We start from the raw sequence: 20,196 nt of genomic DNA on the forward strand, positions 1-20,196 counted from the left end.
CCCGAGCCCCGAACAAGATTTTCAAACGTCTTTTATACAGAGAGGAAAGGCCAAATGGTCCCTTTGTTTCAGTTCTCAATAGGCTTCAATTAGCATATATCTTCCACATCTTAGGTAAGCTTTTAGCATGGACTCCAGACATTCTAGATAAGCCTTTAGCATATTTGGTTTTTGCATTTCCCCTAAATACTTAAAGTTTATAGCCCCCGCATTGTTAAACATTTCCTGGGACTGGAGCCCTGCCAGTCCCCAAGGGCAGGACTGCAGCCTCTTATCTTTCCACACTCACAAGTCAAACAGCTTAGTTATTTCTGAAGAGACAAAGAGCCTTCCACCCATAGCCCACATCAATGATAATAGAAAAATGTTATTTTATGTATTGCCTTTTCTTATACAAACACACAAGAAACACTTCCTATTTCAAAATAGTCTTCATGTTTAACAAAATTTTTAGTAAATGAAAAATATTTTGAGTCCATGTATAATAATTAGCAAATGATTGATGGGAATTTTGAAAATTATTTTATGCAACACTATAGGGAATATATTTGAATAGATTTTTGCTTCTATTTACATTTTATATAATATATTATATATTATATATATATAATATTTTTCCTCAGGGAAAATTCCAGGGAATGAGATTACCTGGTCACAGAGAATGGCCAACCATTATGGGGACTCTGACTTCACTGTAGGTACTCGAAAGTGTCCTCAGGAGAACATGTATGTGATGTTGAGCCCAATTTCATCAATTTCATCAATATTAGACTGGGAGTCTGCACATGTTTGAGTGGGCTTGTATGTGTGCATTTTTCCAACTATAAACTAGTACCACAGGGTTGTTTTCAATCAGAGTATCTTTAAGCATTGGCACAAGAAAATATATATTTTTCCATTTGTAGTATTTTTCTCTTTGTCATGGGAACTTTCATATTTTTCCATTTATCCATTATTGGACTCTAAATAATTTATATAAACATTTCATAAGAAAGTAAGTATCATGTGGGCAGATCTTTATCTAATACCCCTCATACTTAGGAATAAATCTGGTACATATAAAGTGCTCTAAAAATACTTGTTGAGTGACTGTGATGCACATACATGGAATTTTTGTCAATGCCTAGGTATTTATGAATGAACAAAATGCTCTAAACTTGGATCAGACTGCTCTAAACTTGAAATTAGCCCAACTACCAGTTTTAAATCCTAACCTTGATTATTGCCACATTTCTGATGAAATTTGTTTTCATGAATTTTAATAATTACCTCATTAGGTGTAGTAATGTACACTTCAAAAAAAATCAAATATTTTTTATCATCGCTAACCTAAGATTTTGCTAATATACCTAGGTAGGACTATAAACTCTTGGCTAACATTTTCTCTTCTTTTTTTAATTTCTTTCTTTCCTCAGGACATCAGGGGGGAATCCTGGTTGTGTATGAGATTCCTCAATAACAACAATATGAATTAATTTCTGTTTAGATCTGTGTCCAACTTGGATCAGAGGCCAAATTCTATATTGCACTTAGAGAGGATGACAAATAGTTCTGTGTTTCTGCCCTTTTATCTGATTTTTGATCCTCCACCACCTACAGAGGACAATATGATTTATCACATGACTATACAACCTTTGCAGTACTCTATATTTGTCCTTCAGCCACATCTGTAGATCCACATTAAATAGAAAATCATCTGTGAGAATGGCTAATTCTTACTATTTGCCTTTAGCCCTTCCTTAAAAAGTGAGGCACATCAGAGATGTGCTAAAATAAATGCTATATTTTGGGCACATCACAAAAAAACTTCATGAAAACTTCATAGATGAACTAAGAAAAATAATATTCTGCATGTCCTTAGCAATGTGTGTCCAATCCATCTAATACTCTGGGTAAGTAAAATAGCCTTCAGTTTCTTGGTGCCTCAGTTTATCTATCTATAAATTGGGGATGATTTTAAATGCCCCACAAAATTCTTGGGTAGTTAAATGTGAAATTGTGCACAAAGCATTTGCCATAGTGCCTAGCAAATACAAATCTCAGTAAGCATTAGGTTCATTTCTCTTTCTTAATAAATAGATGGGGACTGTAGATAGCTTCTTGCACATTATATAAAGCAAGAAGAGTTTGGAAACCAGCAGTCCCTAATAATCTAAATATAGGAGCTATCAAGTTGCATGTGTGAGTTTATCAGGTAATTTTCTCATTTACATGGGAAACCCTTTCTCTTTGGTCATTCAGATCAATGCACACCTGGATATTCAGTCTCTTATCCTTTACAAAATGTCAAAGTTTATATGACTGTAAGGATGAGAACTAAACATTGGTAGCCAATCTTTTTGGCCTTGGCTACTCTTTGAAATAAAATCGGAAGACTTTGGGGGTATTCTTTGCTTGATGTGAAATTCTATTCTCATTTTCATTGTCTTTCAACCCCTTAGGTGATAAATCAAAGCACTTCATTATGAATAATGGGCCAGGTTCGTCTTCCAAAGTGGGCTTTAATTTCCAATTACTTCTCTATATACTAAATTCCATGGTTCCACCATATTATCGGGAAGTCAGAATCAGGATGGGCAAACAGATCTAGCAGTAGTATCATGGTAGGGATATTTCCATTTGGTTCAAATTAGCCCTGTATACCCTGCTCCAGTCTTATAATAGACAGTGTTCTCTCCAGAGCTGAAAAACAAAATGCTTCTCCCTAAATATCTCATTTTGGGAAAACAAGGGAGAGGTCCACCAGGAATACTGGGATTGACTGAGGAATGACAGACTATGACTTCACATCAAACATATCCCAAAAGTAGCGGGCTATTCTCAAGTTATTAAACCTCACCACGTACAATCTTACTGCTGTCTATAAATGATTACTCTATCTAGTTTTCATATTGAAAACAAGTTGTCAATTTAAAATACCACTGCAGTTTGACCAATATATAAAATTGAAGAGTGGACACTCCTTTTACCACACCATGGCAAGAGAATGGACCTTTGGCTGATAAACTGATCCCTCAAAATTCTCTGACACTATGTTTCTCCAGAAATCTCCAATCCAGGTCCATTGTTCTGGGTATCACCATCTACAACTTATAGCATGGAGTTTTCCATTCTGAGAATTTAAAAAAAATAGATATTAGGAGTTTTTAGAAAAGATGGTGAATTACAAGGGTATCTAAATATTACCCTTGAAATGCTAGCAGGGATATGTGGAGACTGGTGTGTCTTAGGAGAGTGTAAAGTCTAACATGGGGAGAGAGAAGACTCTGAGTCTCCATGGCAGGGGCAGAAAGTACAACAATGTGGAGCAGAAGACAATCAAGGGACAATAAGAGGGTGGGAGAGAGCATGGATTAAATGGGGCTTTGATTATTTGATGGTTTTAAGACATCTCTCACATTCTCTGGATGGTTCTCTGTTAGTCTCTTAACATCAACATTTAAGAATGTTTTAGTAAGCCCCCTCTCAGCCAAAAGTGAAAGTGTAACATTAACTCAGCACCAGAAGAGAGCGTGGATAGATTTCATAGTAATCAATGCAGGAGAGTCAGCTTTGGCTTAGGCACTGAGCCCCACTCTACTCCTGAAGACACAGAATTATAGAGAAGCTGTTAGCTTCAGGATAAGTGTGGTTCCTAGAGATCCCAGGAAGTTCTATGGGGGTGTGATGGTTAGGCTATTGTGTCAGCTCAGCCAGGTAATTGGTCCCAGTTGTTTGGTCAAGCAAGCACTGGGCTAAATGTAATACAAGGGCATTTATGGACTTTATTCACCTTTGACTTTACTGCTGTGGTAAATCACAGATAGCTGGGAGATTGCCACCAGCAAGAGTGATGCTTAACCCAATCAGTTGAATGCCTTAAAAGGGGAAGTGATTCCAGCATTGAGAGATAATTTCCCAGCTCATCTTTGGACAGCCAACAACTCCCAGAACTTATCAAGAACCTTCATTGGACTTTCATTGCCTACCTGCAAAACTTGGACTTGTGCATCCCACGGCTACATGAGAGACTCTTATATAATGGCATACTATTGACAGATATCTCTTGTTGACTCTGTTTCCCTAGAGAACCCTGACTAATACAGTGGGGAAAGAAAGATAAAGAGAAAGTCTTGAACCTAGATTGTAATATTGGGACTATAGTTCCTGAGCCATCCCCAAACATACCTGCTGGAGAATAAGCTAAAGGTATGTTTTTACACCACTAACCAGCAGACATTAACATTTAGTCCCAAGGGAATGAAAGTTAATCACACAGGGGGAAGCAGATGTGACACAAGTGATTGGGCTCCTGCCTACCACATGGGAGGTCCTGGGTTTGGTTCCTGGTGCCTCCTGAAGAGTTTGAGCAAGATAGCAAGCTGATGTGAAAGGCTGGTGAGGTGAGGTGACACAAGAAGATGACGCAACAAGAGACACAAGGAGGAAAACATGGTGAGAGATGCAACAGGTAGGGATCAGAGGTGGTTCAAGTGATTGGGCACATCCCTTCCACATAGGATGTCCTGGGTTTGGTTCCTGGTGCCTCCTAAAAAGAGAAAGACAAGCACACAGTGAATAGACAGCAAGTTCAAACAATGAGGAGGTGGGAAGAAATAAATAAAATAAATCTTTTTTTTTTTTTTTTTTGTTACAAAAGATAAGCACACAGAAAAACTAGCTGGCCAAAGAAATAAGAGGAATAGAACAATAAATACCTAAAGAAGCAGAACTAACAGGACAGAATAAGAATGTTAAAACATGCATTAGGATAATGTCAGAAACAAAGCAGGAGGCTTTGAAGGCTTAGAAGGCTTTGACTATTAAAATTGTATTTGGTGAGATAAAGAAATCAATTAATAGATTTTTACAGCTGAATAGATACAGCTGAGGAATGAATTAGTAAATTGAATGTTGGAATCAAATATTGCCCCCAGAAGGTATCCAGAAACAATACAGTGATCTGAGGATTGGGATAAGATATGGAGGATAAAAATGACAACACTAATTTAATAAAATTTTCAAAGGCAAGAGTAAATAGATGAAATGTTATCGTTACATATTAAAATATTTGTCATTGTTTTCCATTTGTCATAATGATGGTTTATTTACATCTTCTCTTTTAGTATGCCATCTGTCTCTATCATGCTTTCATATAAGACAAATATCTTACTTTTTTCATCTCTGGATCCTTACTCAATTTTGCTCCATTTTCCCAAATAGTTCATGCTAGTATTATTTGTTACAACAAAATTATATGGAAACATGCATGAATGTGTATACATATGACATAGGATGCACAAATACATATGCATATATATGGTATTAATAACTTAAGGGTAAATATCATCAAAGGAATGCAAATTGAATGCATATTTCCAAATCTGTACTATAACATTCATTCTTTTCAATGAAAGATAGCAAAGGAGAAAATATAAAAGGAACACACACATACACATGAAGTAGTTAAATCCCTGAGGCCACTCACTGGAAATATCAATACACTAGATAAATAAAAAATAAAGAAAAAAAAAACATGTAAAAAAATAAACTAGATAGACCCCTGTCAAGATTGCTGATACAAATTAGTGAGAAAATGCACTAAGAAAAATGAGGAAAAATGACAAATTAAATGTATTATTAAAATTAATATATATAGTAATGTGAAAACTCATTGCCAATAAATTTGAAATCCTATTGATAACAGATATACTTCTGAGGAAAAGCCAAAATTTGTATACACAATATCTATCACCTATCTATCTATCTGTCTATCTATCTATCTACCTACCTAACTACCTACCTTTTTTCAGAATATTGATCATGAATGAAAATGAACTATTAATGAAATTCTTTTGTGTCAGTAGTTATGTTCTTTTAAATTTTGAATAAACAGATAATCCCTAACACCTTATCTGTTTATTCAAAATTTAAACTAATAGAAATTGTCCCCTTGTAATAGAAAAAGAGTGAAAAGAGTCCCACATGTTTTATGAGGCTCCTGCAACCTTGATCTCAAAAGTAGATAAAGACAATGCAAGAAAAGAAAAGGATATGCATCAATTTAATCATGAATGCATTTTTTGAAACCCTAAATAAAATATTAACTTCTGATTTTATCAGAGCATTAAAAATAGTAGATCCTGATTAGTCATAACCACAGTAGGAATTCAAAGAATGCACAGAATCAGAAAATCTATTTATTTAATTCATCACATTAATGGAAAGTAGGAAAAAGTCACCTAATCCTTTTAATTGTAATAGATGTGAAAAACCAATATATGATTTTAAAAATCAATGCTATCAGAGAACTAGAAATGCAAAGAATTTTTCTAATTTATGAGACATTATTTGCCAAAACCCAAAATTCTATCCAATATTAAACTCACTGGAAAAACTTTAGGCATATTTTATTTAAGGTCATAATAATTAAACACTCATTGTAGCTGATGTTCAACATTTCTACCGTGAATGTCAATCTAATTCTAAAAAAAAAAAAAAAAAAAGAAATGCAGACAGATTAGAAGGAGAGAGATGAAATGGTCATGATTTGCATTTCATATGATTATTTTCATAGAAAGTCCAAGACAATTAATCAATGAGCAACCACTACTGACATAAAGTTTAATGAGATTGCAGGAAGAAGATCAATAATCAAAAAATTTTAGTGTTCCTCTCTGCCATCTAGAAATTTGCCAACCAGAAAATGTTATTGATAATAGCAAACAAGATGCCATTTACAATTGCAACAAAATAAAATATTAAAGAGTAATCAAAACAACAATAAGCAAAACCATCACTGAGAATTAAATAAAACTATGGGTATAAACAAAAGTTCACTGATTGGATCAGTTAATTTCAGCGTTTTGAATGAAAGTCATCTATCTCATTGCCTTTTGGCTGCCATGGTTTCTGGTGAAGATCAGTTACTAATCTTATTGAGGATTTCTACTATGTGATGAATTGCTTTTCTCTTGCTACTTTCAAAATTCTCTCTTTGTCTTGTGATAATTTGATTATGATTTGTTTAGGTGGAGGTCTTTGAGTTTATTCTACTTTTAGCTTTATAGCTGTTTAAACTAATGTTGTTCACCAAATTTGGGGAGCTTTTAGCTGTTATTTCTTCCCTTTTCTCTATCTTTTCTTCTTCTCTAACTCCCATGGTGCATGTCTTGGTATACTTGATGATGTCCCACAGGTTGTTGAAGATTTATTAATTTTTTTTCAATCTTTTTTCTTTCTGTTTTCAGATGAGATAATCTAATTGACACATCTTAAAGTTCACAGATACTTTCTTCTACCTACTTAACTATGATAGTAAACCCTCTAGTGGATCATTATTTTCGTTATTTATTTTCAACTCCAGAATTTTTAAGACTTTTTATTCTTTATTAATATTCTCTACTTTACAATACATGGTCTCATTATTTTAGTTCATTTGATATGCTTTCCTTTAACTTTTTGAACATATTTAAAATAGTTGATTTAAAATAATTAGAAGACCAACATCTCAGTTTGCTTAGTGACAGTTTATATTAACTTCATCTTTTTTCCATATGTATGGGCCATTGTTTCTTATTTCTTTGTTTGTCTAGTAATTTTTATTGGAATTAGACATTATAAATAACAATTCTGTCCTGTCCCCAAGGCGTGCTGATGTTGCTGTTGTTTGTTCAGTGAGTTTTCTGAGCCAGTTTTGCAAAATCTGTATTCTTTGCTACATGTGGTCACTAATGTATTTTCTCAATATAGTGGTCAGCTAATGAATGACAGAGAGTTCCTTAGATACCTAAAACCAGTTAAGTCTTTTAGACTTAGTTGTAGGGTTCTTTGTGCCAGTTGGTACACTACTCAACCTTCACTCAGGAAGTTTATAACTCCATGTTGCTTCATTTCATGCTTGCATAGATCCTTGAATGTTAACTAGACTTTGGAAAGTTTAGAGCCTTTTCAGTTCTTTTCTGAGCTTGCACAAAACCCTATGTCTGCATGGAGACTTCTTGATTCCCAGCAATATGTTGGACTTATTCAATGCTTCTTATATACATTTCATTATTCGGCTTTTCCTATTAATTTTTTTGGTTAGCTTATGCTTGACCCACCGCAGATAGACAAGATATTCAACAATTGCCTTTTTGTTTCTTTCAAATGCTTTTTTTCATGCTAGGTGAGCTCTAAGTCAGACCAAATAAGAAGAGCCTTATGAATGTGGTCTTCTAGGAAAATGTTTCATAGAAAAATAATAGCAATTTTCTGGGAATTGTGCTTTGAAGTCCCTCAAGTCCATTCTGCCTCCTTCCTTATCTGGCACCTGATTGCAGGCTGCTGGTTTTCAAAGCTACTGCAGAACTGGAGAGGTGTATATGGGAAGAACACATGTTAAATGACACAAAACTTGCTGTTTTACTAAGATTCAGACATTTAGGGGAGGTTTTTGGTCAATTGCTACAAGCCTCTGGCTAACTACCAGAGTTCTGGAAAGTTTATTCAGACACTTTTTTTCCCTCAGTGATATCATTGCCTTTATGGAGAAGAGAACTTTTGAAACTTCTTACCCTGCAATTTTTATTAACATTTCCCCCGTATGAGCTAATTTTAAAACTTTATCAGTTACTCTTAAATCCGTCTATAAATTGGATACAATTCTAAGCAAAATCACAATAGCGGTTTTTGGGATATGGCAACCTGATTAAAAATATATTCAAAAACTAAGAAACTTTTGTTTAAAAAAAGGAGTTAGGAGGCGAGTCCTTCCCAGTAATAAGGAATGTTTCAAAATAATTATTAAAAATAGTATTTTGAAACAGGAGCTACCAAATGAAAGCCAGGACCACACTCAGAAATCTGATAAACTGATATACAGTTGAGGAGGCAACCAAACTCAAGTGAGAGAAAGGATATATTGTTTAGTAAATGTATTGAAAAATCTGGTTGATTAAAGTTTGAAAATGGAAGTTGGATCACACACTTCAAAAATAATCTCCAGGAAATGTAGTGCATATTTGGTGGATATAGAGTGTTTATATAAAAAACTAAGAAACAACTAAAAATGAATAAACTTTAAATATAATAAAACCCAAAATATGAAGGTAAAGCTTTAATGCTTAAAAAAATGTAAAAGAATATATCATTGTGACACAAGATGGTGAACAACTCTCAGAAAGTTCTCAAAGATACAGACCATAAAGAAAAAATTAACAAGTAATACTATATCAAAATTAAAAATATGTATTTATCCAGGGATATCAGACACAAAATTAGCAACAGGGAGAATGTTCAGAAGACATCTGTAAAATGTAAAATTTGCTAAAGATTCATATCTAAAATATACAGTAATTCATGCAAATCAGCAAAGAAAAGATTACCAAATGAAAAAAAAATTGGGCAAAGGAAAAGTATAGTCAATTCACAGGCCTAGGAATCTAATGATTAATAAGTGTATTAAAAATTCAAATTCACTAATAATAAGAGGAATAACAATTTTAAAAAGCAAATGAGGCCATATGTTACAGTTTTACCTTTGGTAGCACATGGCATGGGATGCTTTCAGTGATTTGAATCTACAAAGATCTGAAAAAAACATAGCATTGAGTTTATAGAAAACAAAAAACTTGGAATTTATATGTAGGGTGATCATAAATCTTAGTTTTCCCAGGATAGTTCCAGGTTGTGCTTATTATTTAAGAGTAATTATTACCAGCAACAATTTCAATTTCATGAGTGTTCTGGGTTAGTATATAAAGTATATAGCCATCCTACTTATTGCACAATTCAAATTATTTAAATTAAATATACACAACTTCATTACATATTTTTCAAAGAATATATTGATTTTATGGGCATGTGCTCAAAAGTAAAACATGAACAAAAATTATGTGTGGGGAATTGGGAGAGAGGAAGATATAAGAATAATGTAGGATAGCTTCTAACTTGGAGCTCGAGTTAGAAATTGTGATATTTCTATGACATTTCCTTTCTTCAGTTAATAGTTAGCTACCCAATTATGTAAAAGTCACAGTGGTATATTGATTCATGTCCCCTGCAAAGACTTGTTTATGTCCCAACTCCCAGTCCCCTAGATGTTGACTCATTTGTAAGTAGGAATTTTGAAGTTCCCATTTAGATAAGGCCACATTAAATAAGGTAGGGTCTTAATTGATATGATTAGAGTCACTGTAAGTGGAGGAAAATTCAAACACAGTCAATTAGTAGAAGCCAGAAATCAAAATCAGAGGAGGAGGTAGAGACAGATTGCCTTGTGACACAGGTAGAGATTTTGTCACCCCCATAACACTACAGACTTCGGAGAAATTATGTCCTGAGGATACCTTGATGTTGCACTTCTAACTTCCAAATTGTGAGCCAATAAATTCTGGTTGCTTAGACCAATCAGGGTGAGATAAAACAACTGTGACAAACTAGCACAGTTTCTAACCTTCACTGGATGAACGTGAATAAAGCAATTAATTGCAGAACACAATAGAGTGCTTCTCAGACTAACCAAACTAGTCTTTTTAAATGATAGGTAGCATATATCAAAAACGCAAATCAATCTCATAAGTTAATAGGAAGTCTCAGCTGTATACACCAAAGTGCCAAGAGTCAAAATGCAGGAAATCTCATTTTACTTTGAACAAACAAGGGAAAGGTTCTGTTTCCTACCATAATCAGAGTCCATTGCCTTCTTAGGCTCACAAAGTTATCCATGGACGCTTATGCTGCCTTGGAACTTGTGTGTCTATTTTTCAGGAAGTTTTGACAATACAAAGGAAATGATCTGGAACTGGAATTTCAAAGATTCTAATGGAAAGATAAAGCTCTCAGCAATATTAATTTCAGATGAAAGGGGAGTAGGAAAAGTCCAGTTTATTAAGGCTGCTGAAAAGAATGAACTCTTTGTATTAGTCAGTCAAAGGGGTGCTGATGCAAAATACCAGAAATTGGTTGGTTTTTATAAAGGGTGTTTATTTGGGGTAGGAGCTTACAGATACCAGGCCATAAAGCATAATTTACTTCCCTCACCAAAATCTATTTTCACTTGTTGGAGCAAAATTGCTGCCAACATCTGCTAGAGTTCAGTCTTCTTGGGCTCCTTCCTTTCAGGGTCTTGCTTCTCTCTGGGTTCAGGGTTGTTCTCTTCCCAGGGCTTGCTTCTTCCTGGGTTCAGGGTTCCTCTCTTCCTGTTGGTTGCTTCTCTTTCCTCTATGGGCTTACTTCCTGGGGCTCTAGCTTAAGGCTTCAGCATCCAACATCAAAGCTCCAACATCAAAAACCCTCAACACTGTCCTCTGTCATATCTTTTATCTAACGCCCTAATGATGCAGTCCAATCGAAGCCCTAATCATAATGTAATCACACCCAGGTACATACCAGATTACAAACATAATCCAATATCTATTTTTGGAATTCATAACCATATCAAACTGCTATAGTCTACCCTCTGAATTCCAAAAAGACATTACAATATTTGAAAAAACCTTAAATCAGTAGCAATGCAAGTACTAAATCATATCACGATCAATTTAAAGAAATACAGTTTGTCTTGAGGTAAAGCCCTGTCTGATAATAGACCTCTGAAACTTACAAAACAATTTATCTGTTTTCAATACACAAATGGATCGACAAAGGATAAACATTTTCATTACAATGAGAAATTGGGAGGGAAACATGAGTCACAGGTCCTCTACAGTTCATAAAACCTCCATTAGATTTCAGTCTGAGAGTCCTTCTTAAGATATGGTTTCTTCTACTTGGTGCCTTATGGGAACCCACCCTTTCCTCATGCTTGCCCAATGGCCATTTTCTTGGTCCCATCCTTATCAAGCATCTGGGTGTAGACCAAGCTCCAGACCTCACCCTTCAAGAGTGTTGGGGTGATTGCCACACTTTACCGAATGTTTGGGTTAGAGTCTTAACCCCCCTAGTGCAGTGATGTGAAGACAACATTCCCCCTAACCTTTGGCATACAGGCTCAACCCTCTCAGAGCAATGAGTTGACCACCTGGCCTTCCCTAATCCATGGTGGACAGGTCCACCCCTCTCAGACCTGTGGGGTGCTGACCTTAACTGCCATAATCCTTGGGGATTGGGCTCCACCCTTTCTGTACCCTGGGGTGGCAAAACTCTCCCAGAACATTAGGTGGGAACATCCATGCTCTTCAACTGCTGGTGCAAACGCACCCTCTCTGTCCACATGGATGGGGTTCCTCTCTTGGCCCAAGGTGATATCTTAATTCAAGACCTCAGCTTCCATGGTTCTCCTCTTTTTTTTTTTTTTGTCTTTATTTTTTTTTAATGTTACATTCAAAAAATTTGAGGTCCCCATATACCCTCCATCCCCTCAACCCACTCCTTCCCCCATAACAACAACCACCTCCATCATCATGAGACTTTCATTGCACTTGGTGAATATATCTCTCAGCACCATTGCACCTCATGGTCAATGTCCACACCATAGCCCACATTCTCCCACCGTCCACCCAGTGGGCCATGGGAGGACATACAATGTCCAGTAACTGTCCCTGCAGCACCAACTAGGACAACTCCAACCCCCAAAAATGCCCCTGCATCACATCTCTTCTTCCCACTCCCAACCCCCAGCAGCCACCATGGCCACTTTCTCCACACCAATGCCACATTTTCTTCGATTACTAATCACAATAGTTCATGTATAGAATATCAGGAAGTCCACTCTAATCCATACTCTATTCCTCCATCCTGTGGACCTTAGAATGGTTGTGTCCACTCCACATCTATGTCAAGAGAGGGCTTAGATTCCACATGGATGCTGGATGCAATTCTCCTGCTTTCAGTTGTTGGCACTCTTGGCTCCCTGGTGTGGTGGTTGACCTTCTTCACCTTCACGTTAGCTGAGCGGGGTAAATCCAATAAACCAGAGTGTAGGAGTTGCAAGTCTGTTGAGGCTCAGGGCCCGGTTATCACATGGTCAGTCCAGAGATTCAGGTCCTCTGGGTATACACTAAACCCCAGTACCAACTACAGATCTGGTAAAAGTAACAGTATCTTGTGGACAAAGATCACATCTGAGTCCAGTTCCATCACACAGAAACACAAACTCCAAAGTAGGGCCAACTGACATGGCACTGAACTCCATCTGCCATGACATTGGACCTGTGGGTCTCCGTAGCCCTCAGAAGAACCAATACCTGGGGTTGTATCTACTTTATCTGTCTCTGGGACTCTGCTCAGGTGTGCATAAGGGCAACCCCTCTGATAACCTCCTGGCCCTTTTTGGAGGCTCATAGCCATATAAACTCATTTGTCCTTTCCATTCCCCCCTTTTATTCAGGTCAAAAAGCATTTTTAACTCCTGGTATTATATGTAGACCGAGATATTCTGTTGGTCTCAGTTGACCCTTTTATTCAAGGTCATTTTCTAGTTACATCATCAGCTGGTACTTGGTAGTACCCGGGAGTCATGCCCCATGCTGGGGGAAGGCAACACATTTACATGTTGAGTTTGGCTTCGACACTGGCCACATTTAAGCAACATGGAGGATCTCAAGAGGTAACTCTTAGGCACCCTGCAGCTCTAGTCCTTGTTCTTATTTCAGGTGCACAGGCTTACAAGCATAGTCATTAGTATCAAGGGCTCATTGTTGGTTCTCCTCTTAAAGCTATTTCTCCTTCAATCTCTCCTTTCCATGTCCCTTTAAGTCCAAGGTGACAGTGGTTTTGTTCAGACATCTCTCTCAAAAACCTTGTTTGTTTAGCATGCAAGAAGCAACGGTCCAAGCCATCAGAGAGTAAAACTTTCCACAAACCTTTTTGAGATAACTGCATCTTTAATCCTGATTTACCATTTCCAAGTTTAGTTAAGTCCTTCAATGGGGCACTTTCATCTGGGAGCTTGATTTCCAGAGGCTTGGAATTTCCAGAATTAGTTTCTGTTTTCTTTATGCCTGACAGTTCAGTCTTCAGTATATCTCTCTTGTCTAGCATTTTGCTATAGGCTGCAAGCAGAAGCTAAACTGCATTCTCTGTTTTTACTTTGGAAATTTCTTCAGCTAAATGCTCAGGTTCACAATTTTCAAATTCTGCTTTCCATAAAACACCAGGAGTTAATCTTGCTAACTTTCCCTGCACTTCAAAGCATGGATCGCCTTTCCTGCAGTTTCCAATAATAGTTTCATCATTTACTTCTAAGGCACCACAAAAAGTCTCTTTAGCATCCGTATTGCTATCAACAGTCTCTTCAAAGTGCTGAAGGTCTTTTCTTCTAAGCATCTCACAATTCCTCCAAAAATCTCCCTTACCCATTTATAGTATCATTCCAGCATTTCAGTTATTGCAAAAGCACTTCCCCACTCCTTGATACCAAATTCTGCATTAGTCAACCAAAGGGGTGCTGATGCAAAATACCAGAAATTGATTGGTTTTTATAAAGGGTATTTATTTGGGGGTAGGAGCTTACCAATACTAGGCCATAAAGCATAAATTGCTTCCCTCACCAAAATCTATTTTCACATGTTGGAGCAAGATGGCTGCCAAAATCTGCTAGGGTTCAGGCTTCCTTCCTTCCAGAGTCTTGCTTCTCTCTGGGTTCAGGGTTGCTCTCTTCCCAGGGTTTGCTTTTTCCTGGGAAGCAAATACCATAAATTACATGGTATTTGAAAGTTGTTAATGTAATGATTTATTGGATTTCATTGGAATAACTTTAAGAAAAGAATGAGAAATGCTAAATAAGGATTAAGGAATTCAATTATTGGTTTACTATGATGAATTTCCAAGTTTAGAAATGTCCAAAAAGGGAGTGGGACCTAATGAGAAAGTCAACTCCTTATCATTAGGAGACATTTTAAGCAATAGCTAGATGATCATAAATTAAGGAGATGATAGGAACTGGCTGAGAACATAGGCCAGATCATAGTTATCCAGTATATGACCCACCTGATCACAAAATATTTCTCAATTGAGCTTTTTACCTCAATTAAATAAACAACCAGTAGAAATGTATCTTAGTTTTCCAGGTGCTATGAAAAATACAAAACAATGGGTTGTTTTAAAAATCAGAAATTTTTGTCTTCTAGTTTCCTGGTGTCAGTAGCATTCTGTTGAGGTGGCAATCCTATGGGTTCCTTGGTTTTCCTATTACATGGTCATGTCCTTTCCTTTCTTTTTGGTGTTCTACCTGACTTGTGGTTTCTTACTGCAACTTTCTCTCTATAAGACCACCAGTAATAAGATTAAGAACTGATTTATTTGGCCACATCTTAACTAAAAACAACCACCTCAAATTGTTCACACCCACAGGAATGGGATTAAGATTAAGAACATGTTTAATATTGGGATACATAACTCAATTTGCCACTACAAGTATTATGAATAGGGAATCTATATCTATATATACATGTATATTTAAGGGACATTTATTTTGGTCTTAATCTGGTAATTCTGAATATACTTGGCTCAGAAGGGAAATTGCAATCAAAGAAAAGATTTTTAAAATTTTCAGTAACTTCTTTAAAGTTATTGAGGAAGATCAGTGGTCTTAGTTTCCATCACAAAATTTAGCACAAAGACTTTGTGCTATGAACTTTGAAAATTTTAATGCTTTGTATGATGTGACAAAGGAGACAATCCAGACTTTGAATTATTTTGTTCAAACCTTAACCATCAGTGGTGAATGAAATCATTTTAAGAAGGTGGAACAGAATATGAAAATTCAGGGATTTATTTATTTACTGCTTTGTATTTTGCTTTGTTTGCCCTCATTGTGGTATATTGGCCAAGTCATAGAAGAATTCTGAGGAGGTATCTCCTTGGAGCAAGACACTTTGGGAGTCAAAATATTCTATGAATCCTAAATAGTTAGACCCTCAATTGTTTCATAGGATTTTAATTTCCTACAAAAGTAAAAATGTATCAGACAAATGTAAAAACAAAAACAATAAGAAAATACTAGAGATCATTTTACATGCTCCAGACCATGCAGTCATTCAAACTGAAACTGAATGTGTAAATTTAGCTGGAAAAGAATGCCCTCAGATCCCATTATTAACCAACTCACGGCTCAACAGAATCAGAGATTTGTAAGATTGCTAAGGCTATTTGGTAAAGAAATGAAGTTATAGTTTCAGAAAAGTCCCAGGTTTCGATAGGTATGAAAATTATATTAAGCTCCTTTGCTATCTTTGGATTACAAATCTCAGAGTGTGCCTATATTTTAAATAGCTGTCCTTCAGTGATATTTCAAAGACTGCAGTGAAGACCCAGGGTTTCTGAAATTGTGAGGATGAGTACATAAATTACAGAACTGTCATGGAATATCTGACTATATGTCAAGATTGGGAAATTTGTGGAGTCTTCCCTTTTTGTGAAATTACATTCTCTTTCATGAAATTACTGAATCTCAGACAGCCTTAAATATAAGATGCACTGTTATTTTACATACCACCAAGAGAAAAATAACGATTAATCTATGACCTAATGTTATATTATCTGTTAGAATTTTTATTTCATATGTAATGCAGGAATTTCAACGTTGCAAGTTTAAATATTTTTGTTCACCAATTGATGTGCAAGTAATGTCCAGGTATCAGCCTCACTCATATCTCCTGAGCATTGACTACAGGCAGGATTCTTGAGTGATCTAAACAGTCCTGGACAGAGAAGTAACAGAGCTCTCTGGGAGATGGAATGGTTTGGGAGAGGTTGACTACCTCCTTGCAATTGTGTGCAACCAGAGGACGCTAAAAGGGATCTTTGCATTTTGCCTTTTTTATTTCCTTTTTCTTGCTGAAAATTGTAGGACGTAGTGGCATATTATCACAATTATCACTAATCAAAACTATTTTAAGTCATTTGGGATAGTTAGAGAGATATCAGACTCAAATATTTTACCAAAATTAAAGCAAAACAAAATAAGGAAGCATGATTTCCAAGCAAAAAATTTTTAAAAATAAGATATATATGTATCTTACATATATATATATAAGGATGCCATATTCTCTGCTTTTTCAGGCATTTGGTCTATCTTTCAGAATTGGCTGTGGCAGAAGCAATGTTGTGCTACTTAAGTGGTTCCCTTTACCTGTATTCCCAGGTGAAAACTACATTTCCCATCATCCCTTGCAGTTAGGTTACAGTCACCTGTTTGAGTTCCCGCCAGTGGAATGTCAGGGAAGGTGATGTCAGCCAGCTCCAGGATTAGCATTTTAAAACACTGCATTTCTTCTAGCACTCTTTTTTCCGCTTCCACTGAGACCTTGGATACATGTGTTCCAGATGACGTAGCTACAGCATAGGGGAGAGCTGCTTGACCATTTGACTTGCAAAATTCTCTCTGTGCGAATACACTTTTATTTCACTAAGCTATTGAGATTTAGTAGTTGTTGTAACAGATAGCCAGTATTAAATACCCTAACTACTTCAGGGACATCAAGACTTCAACGTATTTTATCTTACTTAAGAGCCATGGACAATTGTCAAGTCTATTTCTTTATTTTTCTATAAAGATAATAGAAAATTAACACATAGTAGTTGCCAGTTATTCTGTGAGCTCCTTGTGAGCTTCAACTTTGTAGTACAGATTTTTATACCCTCCCTCTCTTTTAGTAGTATACCTGGCACATAGAAAGTATTCAGTAAATGTTATAGAAAAATTAATGATTAGATGAATCATAATTATAATGTGTGCTCACAAAATACATCCTAAAATTTGCAAAAATATTTGAATGATAAATATGACAGCTTGTTTATTTGATTGAAAATGGTTAAGTGACTGAAAGGAGGGCTAAAATCTCATTTGAAGAAATGAAATAAATATACATTTGCTTTTTATTACTGTTAAAATTCCTATTTTTGAATAACACATGGTTCTTCACCATTATTATCAATTGAAATTAATATGACCTACACATATAAGGAATTATGATCATGTGTCACACTTAGGGAAAATCTGAGGTGCTATGTGCTAAATGATTTCCATGGTTCTTTCAGGAATCATATAGCGAGGTCCCATTAAGCCAAAGGAAGCCTGTGATATTCTTGCTGTCTATAAGATGGTCTTTGAAATGAGTTAACTTTAATTGGCTTCATATGTATATTTTGTCTTCTATAATTTAATTAATGGGAAGATTTAAATTCTTTAATCCCATTTCTTAAATTTCTCTTTTGCTCATTTTTCCTTCTTCTGAATTTGAACATTCTGGAAGATGATTAACATCCAATATTTAAATGGCCTAATGTCAGTCAGAACAATGTTATCCAAAGTGAAATTGGAATGGCCTAACCCTTCCTTTTAATAACTCAAGCTATTAGAGGAGATGAAGAAACTATTTTAATTAACCAAAGAGCTATTACAACGGCACTTATCGTACTGCCTGCCAGAAACTGTCATTGCTAAACTATTTCAGGGTTTATTTCAAACAAACAAGACTGATTAAAAGTGACCAGCATTACATAATTGCCATTGTCATGTTTATAACCATGAATGTTTCCTCAGAGAAGCCACAGAAGCTTGCCCAATGCCATGGATATGAGCTACTTCTCCCTTGCCGAGGCGATTTCGTCCCTAACTTGTATCTGGATGGTCAGAGGCAGCCATTACACTAGATGGTTTTGTGTGGATCCCTGAAGAAGGCTGAAGACAAATGGAAAACGGACATAACTGTTTTGTGGAGCAATTGTGATCTCTAACAAGAAATTAATACGTGGCAGTCACCCCAAAATTGACTCTTATTTGTATAGCTAAAAATTATTATGAACAACAATAATAAAAAATATCATACTTTGAAGAATATAATAGTGCTAAAGACTACCAAAGCTCATCTTTTTTGAATACTTGTAACCTCAATGATGTGCTGATGGATAAAGAAAGTGATAACGAGATTATTCATTTGTTCCATAAATATTCCATAAATATTTGGAGCACCAAAGACTGTGAGAGCCACTGATGGTACCAAATCAGATGAAAGAGTGTTTGCCCTTATCTGCTCAGGTTGAAAGTGAATGCAATCATGGCTCTGGAAAGAGAGGCCTTCAAGAATTAATGTGTAACCATCCTCTGGTCCTTATTTTTCTGGAATGTCTTTTTGCTCCTGCCCAGGAGCCAGAAGGTTATGCTCACATGTTTACTATTTCTTTGATAATTCTTGTGCTTTGCTTGCTCTGCACCTCTCCTACTTTGTCCTCATACCAGACCCTATCCTTTATCCCTGTTGTCTCTACCTGTCCCCTCCCCCAACTTCATTTTGCTATAAGATGCCCAAGACTTTCTCACGAATTTTGAAAAATGACATTTTTTGCTCATCTTAATTTAGTTTTCTTTAGACATAACCTTGTTTCCCATAACACCATCAAAAATATACTACTGGGGAGCAGATATAGCTCAAGTGGTCGAGCCCTTGCTTCCCATATACGAGGTCCTGGGTTCAATCCCCAGTACTTCCTAAAATAAAATAATAACACTAAACAAAGAAAAAAACACGACAAATGACTCAAAAGCAGAAAGTCTGTATTATTCATTTCTAAGTCCCAGCGCCTGTGTCAAAGTTTACCACATAGTTGCCCCTCCATAAATGTTTGTTCTTTCTGTTTACTTCTCCTTATGGCATTTAAAAATAAAGAAGCTTTCAATTACATAAATGTTACATAAAAAATATATGAGATTTCCATATGCCTCACACTCTCCCCCCACACACACACTTTCTCACATTAATAACATCTTTGTGTGGTACATTTGTTGCAATTGATGAACACATATTGAAGCATTGCTACTAATCATGAACCATAGTTTACAATATAGTTTATATTCTGCCCCACACAATTTTATGACAAAATGTATAATCACTTTTTCATTGCAATGTCATACAGGACAATTTCAATGTCTCGAAAATGTCCCCATATTTCACTATTCTTTTCTCTCCCTCCCCTCAGAACCTCTGGTGGCTACTGCTTTTACATTTAATGAGTATGTGCATAATTTTATTCCATCTTTCATTTAACATATATTCATTGAACACTTAAGTATCCAGCACACTTTGGCCACTGAGTATAAATAATAGAATATTCAAACATGGTGCTGCTTTCTAGAAGTGTTTAATCTAATTGAGAAGAAAGGAAATATACTGGTAAAACTCTGCACTAAATTTTTGCAAATTAACTACACTTTGTTTTTCAAACTTTACAGCTGAAAAAGTACTAGATTTAGAGGAAGAAGGTATGACTTTCAATTCCTTTTGCAACCTTACGAAT

The sequence above is a fragment of the Dasypus novemcinctus genome, chromosome 25, assembly GCF_030445035.2.
Source record: "Dasypus novemcinctus isolate mDasNov1 chromosome 25, mDasNov1.1.hap2, whole genome shotgun sequence".
NCBI lineage: Eukaryota > Metazoa > Chordata > Mammalia > Cingulata > Dasypodidae > Dasypus > Dasypus novemcinctus.